The sequence below is a fragment of the Pituophis catenifer genome, unplaced genomic scaffold (assembly GCF_029215685.1).
Source record: "Pituophis catenifer annectens isolate HBS135680 unplaced genomic scaffold, rPitCat1.0.hap2 SCAF_2, whole genome shotgun sequence".
In the NCBI taxonomy this organism is placed as follows: domain Eukaryota; kingdom Metazoa; phylum Chordata; class Lepidosauria; order Squamata; family Colubridae; genus Pituophis; species Pituophis catenifer.
Window position 1 is genome coordinate 190184044 of NW_027256882.1, and position 6000 is coordinate 190190043.

Sequence of the window (6000 nt, forward strand, 5' to 3'; positions counted from 1 at the left end):
ATAAATGTTGAACAGAAGGGGTGAGAGGACTGACCCTTGCGGCACCCCACAAATAAGGTGCCTCGAGGTCAACCTCTGCCCCCCTGCCAACACAAACTGCGAACGGTCGGAGAGGAAGGAGGAGAACCACCGAAGCACAGTGCCCCCTATTCCTAACCCCTCCAGCCGGTGCAATAAGATACCATGGTCGATGGTATCAAAAGCTGCTGAGAGATCTAATAGGACCAGGATAGAGGAGCAACCTCTGTCCCGAGCCCTCCAGAGATCATCCACCAATGCAACCAATGCCGTTTCTGTGCTGTATCGTGACCTGAAGCCCAACTGGAACGGATCCAGATAGACAACTTCATCCAGGTATCGGGGTAGTTGTCGCGCCACCACACTCTCAACAACCTTCGCAACAAAGCGAAGATTGGAGACTGGACGATAATTTGATAATATAGCCGGATCCAGGGAAGGCTTCTTGAGGAGGGGCTTCACAACCGCCTCTTTCAAGGCGGCAGGAAAGACACCCTCACTCAGAGAAGCATTTATAATCCCCTGGAGCCAGCCTCGTGTAACCTCCCGGGAGGCCAGTACCAACCAGGAGGGACATGGGTCCAATAAACATGTGGCAGCGTTAAGCTTGCCCAGAATCCTGTCCACGTCCTCAGGAGCCACAGAGTCAAACTCTTCCCAGATAACGCTCTCAAGACCTGCCCCCGTCTCCTCCCCTGGATCTACCCAATCGGAGTCCAGGCCTTCCCGAATCTGAGCGACTTTATCATGCAGGAATTGTACAAAATCCTCAGCTCGACCCTTTAAGGGATCTTCCCGTACCCCCACCTGAAGTAGGGAGCGGGTCACCCTAAACAGCGCGGCTGGGCGGTTCACTGCAGATGCAATAAGAGCGGAGAAGTAGCTAGACTTCGCCGCTCTTATGGCCACTAGGTAGGTCTTAATATAAGATCTCACCTGTGTTCGGTCAGATTCAGATCGGCTTGTCCTCCAATCGCTCTCCAGGCGTCTTTTCCGACGCTTCATCTCTCTCAGCTCCTCGGAAAACCAAGGAGCTAGACGAGATCGGCATCGGGTCAGAGGCCGCAAAGGCACGACGCGGTCCAAGGCCCCAGTAGCCGCCCTGTCCCAGGTGACCACCAGGTCCTCAGTCGAGTCGTGAGCCAGAGTCTCAGGAAATGGCCCAAGCTCCATCAGGAACCTTTCGGGGTCCATCAGGTGCCTGGAACGGAACCATTTGGTTGGTTCCGTCTCCCTGAGGTGGGTGGAAGTGACTTGAAAGTCCATGTGAAGGAGAGAATGATCAGACCATGACAAGGGCTTGATGTCTATATCCCCTATTCTTAGATCATTCAGCCACTGATCAGAGACAAAAATCAAGTCCAGAGTGTGATTCCCCAAGTGGGTGGGGCCTTGAACTACCTGGATCAGGTCCATGGCTGTCATGGAAGCCATGAACTCCCGAGCCGTCTCCGACATCTCACCAGCAGATGGCAGGTTAAAATCCCCCATAACAATAAGTCTGAGGGTTTCCACCGTCACCCCGGCTATAATGTCGAGCAGCTCAGGCAGGACCGCTGTTACGTGGCAGGGAGCCAGGTACGCAATCAGTAGGCCCATCTGAATCCCCCGACCCCACTTCACAAGGAGGGACTCACATCCGGCTATCTGAGGAACAGTGGCCTCCCTCGGGCAAAGACTTTCTCTAATGATTGCTGCCACTCCCCCACCCCTTCCCTGAGTCCTTGGCTGATGGAATGCACGGAAACCTGGCGGGCACATTTCCACAAGGGGAACTCCTCCCTCCTGGCCTAACCAGGTCTCCGTAATCCCTGCCAAGTCAGCATCCCCCTCTGAAATAAGATCATGAATGAGGGGGGCTTTATTTACCACTGACCTGGCATTACATAACATCAGCCGTAGACCCAGGGTCTGAGACTCTGAACAACCCGGGAAACGAGCAGTGCTTTGGGGGTCGGAGTGGGCAATCGCTCGTAAACATCGAGTGTGCACTCCCGAAACATAATATGGCCCCCTGCAGCCGTCATATCTGCCCCTCCCACTTACTATACTAATGCCCATCGCTTCATCCCCCTGCATCCTTGTCAGATTTGTGTCCCCATCCTCCCCATCATGATTATCAGACCCATTACCCCTTTCAGTGGATTTATGGATCCCCCCCAGATCCATTCCCACAATCCCTCCCAGAACCCCTTAAAATAGAACTTAAAGATTTATCTAAAAACCCCCAAAGCCGTCGGTTTTTTGCAAGCCACCTCTCAGGGTTCCAAAACCCGTCCTCAAGGGCGGCCCTTGATAACTGAGGGCCAGACATGCAAGAGGGGGGAATCTCGCAGTGCAAGGAGCTCCGCAGTTGAATACATCAAAGATAGGAGCGAGTTGAAGGAGATGAAGGATCATTTTCTTCTAAGAGTGTTAGAGATGGTTAAGACAGGTAATTTAAAATAAGGGAGGAAATAGATGTAAAAGGGAGACCAGTATGTTACAAATGTCAATACATCGGAACATCATCGCCCTCTCACGATGATGGGAAGTCTTGTGGTTGTAGTAAGTCCATCCAAAGGAGGTGGGGGTAGAGGTCTCAAAGGGTCGTCCTCTCACAGCGACCAAACCATTTGAAACAAACAAAGAGAAGGTGGTCTATCTCCCCATAATCCAAGACTCTCGATGTCTGTATCTCCTCCAGTCCTGATACCAGCGATGGCCGAGGATTAGATCAAAAAAGTAAGGCAGAGCCACTGGACAAAGTATTTAGGGTTAAATAATCAGGGTAATCTTGGGGGAATAGGTGGTAAATAAAGCTGCAGATCGATCTAAGATTGCAAGTTAACGCTGAGTGGTCGTAATAGATCTAGATCTGATAAAGGAGAGAGGGACAGTTGAGGGGGAGAGTAAGTCATCATCTCCAGTTTGTAATCCTCAGTCCCTATCCATCACCTTGCTCAGGCTACTTAGTTCAATTAGTTTAATAAGTCCTCAGAGTTTCAAGAAAGAGGAGTGCAACAGATCCCTAGAGGTTGAAGGGATCCTAACATTTATAGCCTTTGCAGCATTGCCCTCTCCTCTATTAACAACGAGGGCTTCCTTGCAGCCTCCTGGTGTTGCCGTCGCCATCGCTGCCATTAGCGCCATTCCCCTCGCCATTGTGGTAACCCCCCTTGCCATAGTCATTATCGCCGCCATGTTGCTACATGCAGCGCCTATTAGCCCAGGCATCATTATCAACACCCTATCCGGAGTCGCTGTTGCCACCGACTCGCCAACCATTTCATCAGCTGTATTAGACTCAGTGGTTGACCCAGTCATGACAGCCAGGTTTTGATGTTGACATCCTCCCCACCGCCCTCAGTCTTTTTACTGACAAACAGCTGATCTTCGGGCTCGGCTCAGGTTTTATCCTTGGGCTCCATCCACAGCTCTATTTAGCCGAAAATACCTCAGCTTGCTGGGAGGGGGGTCTGTGGATGGTTAATTGACCCCCACACTCTTGAAAATGTCGAAACATCTCCCTCCTAGCCTCGGAGTTTCAGCTCTGAGCTGCCATTTTGTTTTGCAAATGTCAACGGAATCCCCTGAAACTAAGATAAAATAAACCTAGAATTGATTTTACTAATTTGTAAGATGATTATATTCATCTACAAGGATTGTGCAACACATTATAACACTAGTGACTAACCAATAGTTAATACAGCCATTGTTTACTACCTTAGAAGTAATGCTGGGATTTACATAGAATATGGAATTATAAATTAATTATCTAGATTTATACATATTAATAAACCACATTTTAGCTTAAGTTGTTCTATGAAGTGAGCTTCTAGACTCATGGTTTATTAAATGATTGATTAAATCAACTCGTGTTGGTTGATACACACAGCACTGTAAAGCTAAATCTTACAGTGCTGTAAGACTGTAAATCTTACAGTGTTCAATAACACTGTGCTATAATAAAACTTGGCTTAGTTTACAATTATGCAAACACTGCTCTAGACTTTCAAGTTAAGCAGGAAGGAAAAGGGGGTTGCAAAAGATGATCACATGACCCCAGGACACTACAATTATCATAAATCTATGCCAGTTGCCAAACGTCCAAATTTTGAACATATAACCATGGGGATGCTACAATAGTCATAAGTGTGAAAATGGTCATAAGACACTTTTTTCAATACTCTTGTAACTTCAAATGGCTACTAAACGAATAAAATGCTGAAAAAAATCTCACAGTATCATGATTATGAAGGAAAAAACAAAGAGGTAGAGTTAAGTTTTACTTTTGGCAGGGAATTAATTTTTCTATTATAGAAAACTAATAACCATGAATAAAATATTAATGCATAATATATTAAAATAAAGTTAAGGAAAAAATAAAAAGCATCCTATACTTGGAGCTTGGTCTTTGTCCTGTTAAAAATTTATGATATGGGAACCCAGTCGGAGAAGTTAGACACCTAAGATACAGAAAAAGAATTATTGGTCTTGCTCATACAGCATGCTTTGTCATGATGTGGCTTGATTAGTTTTAGTTCCCTCTTTCTGTTCCTGTAGTGACACTAAGAGCATGACAAAGAAAACCCATGGGGTTTGGGAAGAAGGAATACTGTTTGGAAAACTGATAACAGTATGAAAATGGGTTACCTAATACAAAGATAAACATTTTAATAAACTATCATTTCAAACCTGCTCAGTTATTCAAAAGTGATTTGGATCCTATTTGACATAGCCGGCTCCAGTCTCACAAGGATAGCATTCTGTTCATTTGATTATATCACACTCAGTAATCTGGTGAATCAACTGGCGGAAAAATTTAATGGGACTCTATTTGCAGAGACTTTGCCCGTATGGATGCATTGCTCATGTTCTCACATGATATCCTACCCAACATGTACTCTGATTTGCCCAATTATCTCCAAATCTGAGGCTCACACTGAGGAATTTTATATTTATTACTTTTTAAAGCATGTTAATACCACACTCAAATATTTTCAACAAACCATTGTGGAAAACTTTAATTGGAATCTGAACTAAATGGTAGAAAATCTGCATGTTAAGATTATTAAGCATATTAAAACCAAAAGAGGCAAAACAGGATGCAAAGGAAACTTCAAGGACAAGAACAAAATAGGCTATCTGGTACGCCGTTCCTTCGACCATTTAATCTCCTTTTTTGTTTCTCTCTTGTTATAATGACAGATAAATCTCAGCAATTAAAAAATTATCAAGGAAAAATTTCCTGGGCAAAATATAAATAGCTAAATGCAGCTTTATTCTAAATTAAAGGCAAGAACAGCGAATGAATAAATCTTTAGACTATTAACTATCGACATATTTTTCTAATTGTAACCTTAGGAAAAAAACACACAGAAAGCTAAAGCTTAATAGAATCAGTTGGACGTCGCTTGGGTTATTAAGAATAAAGCTGAAATACAAATAACACAACATAGAAACCAACGGAATCAATGCGAAAGGAAGGAAATATTTCCCATCTTTGACTACAAAGGCAACGACACACTGCGGAGGAACGGGCTTAAAGGTATGAATGAACCAGAACCCTTTTGTCACCAAGAGGCTCACCGAGACGGTAATTTGCTCTCCGAGGAGGGGAAAAAATCTTTTGGTCAAGCGCAGATGTCAGCTCCGCCCAGAGAGTGAATGGAAAGAAGAGGAACCTCCTGCTCCGGAAAGCTCCCCTCCCTCGACGAAATTGCCCTCCGGGGAAGAAAGCGCAACCTCCGTCAAGACACACGCCCGTTCCGCAGCGCCGGCAGCAGCTGATCGACCTGCCAACCAATCGCGGCGACCTCCCACTCCCCGCCCTCCAGAACGACCTTCCCCGGTAAGTCCAATGCGCTTGCGCCAGAGGAAGTGACGTCACGTGTTTTCCGTTTGCGGTGGTCGGCGGTACCCGTAGGTCGCGCCCGTGTTTTGCATAATAACGAGAAAGCTGTTAAGCCGGTACATCGTTGTCATCGTTCCTTGTCCTTT

At 45.9% G+C, this 6000-nt stretch overlaps 1 protein-coding gene across 1 annotated transcript in view; it reads right to left on the minus strand.

Moving 5' to 3' along the window:
• The window catches only part of ATP6V1A (ATPase H+ transporting V1 subunit A), a 52826-nt gene extending 47066 nt beyond the window's left edge, over nucleotides 1-5760 (minus strand). The window contains exon 1 of the mRNA XM_070935315.1: nucleotides 5590-5760. The gene's annotated coding sequence lies outside the window, so the exon portion shown is untranslated. The remainder of the gene's footprint in view (nucleotides 1-5589) is intronic.
• Nucleotides 5761-6000: the final 240 nt, after the last annotated feature.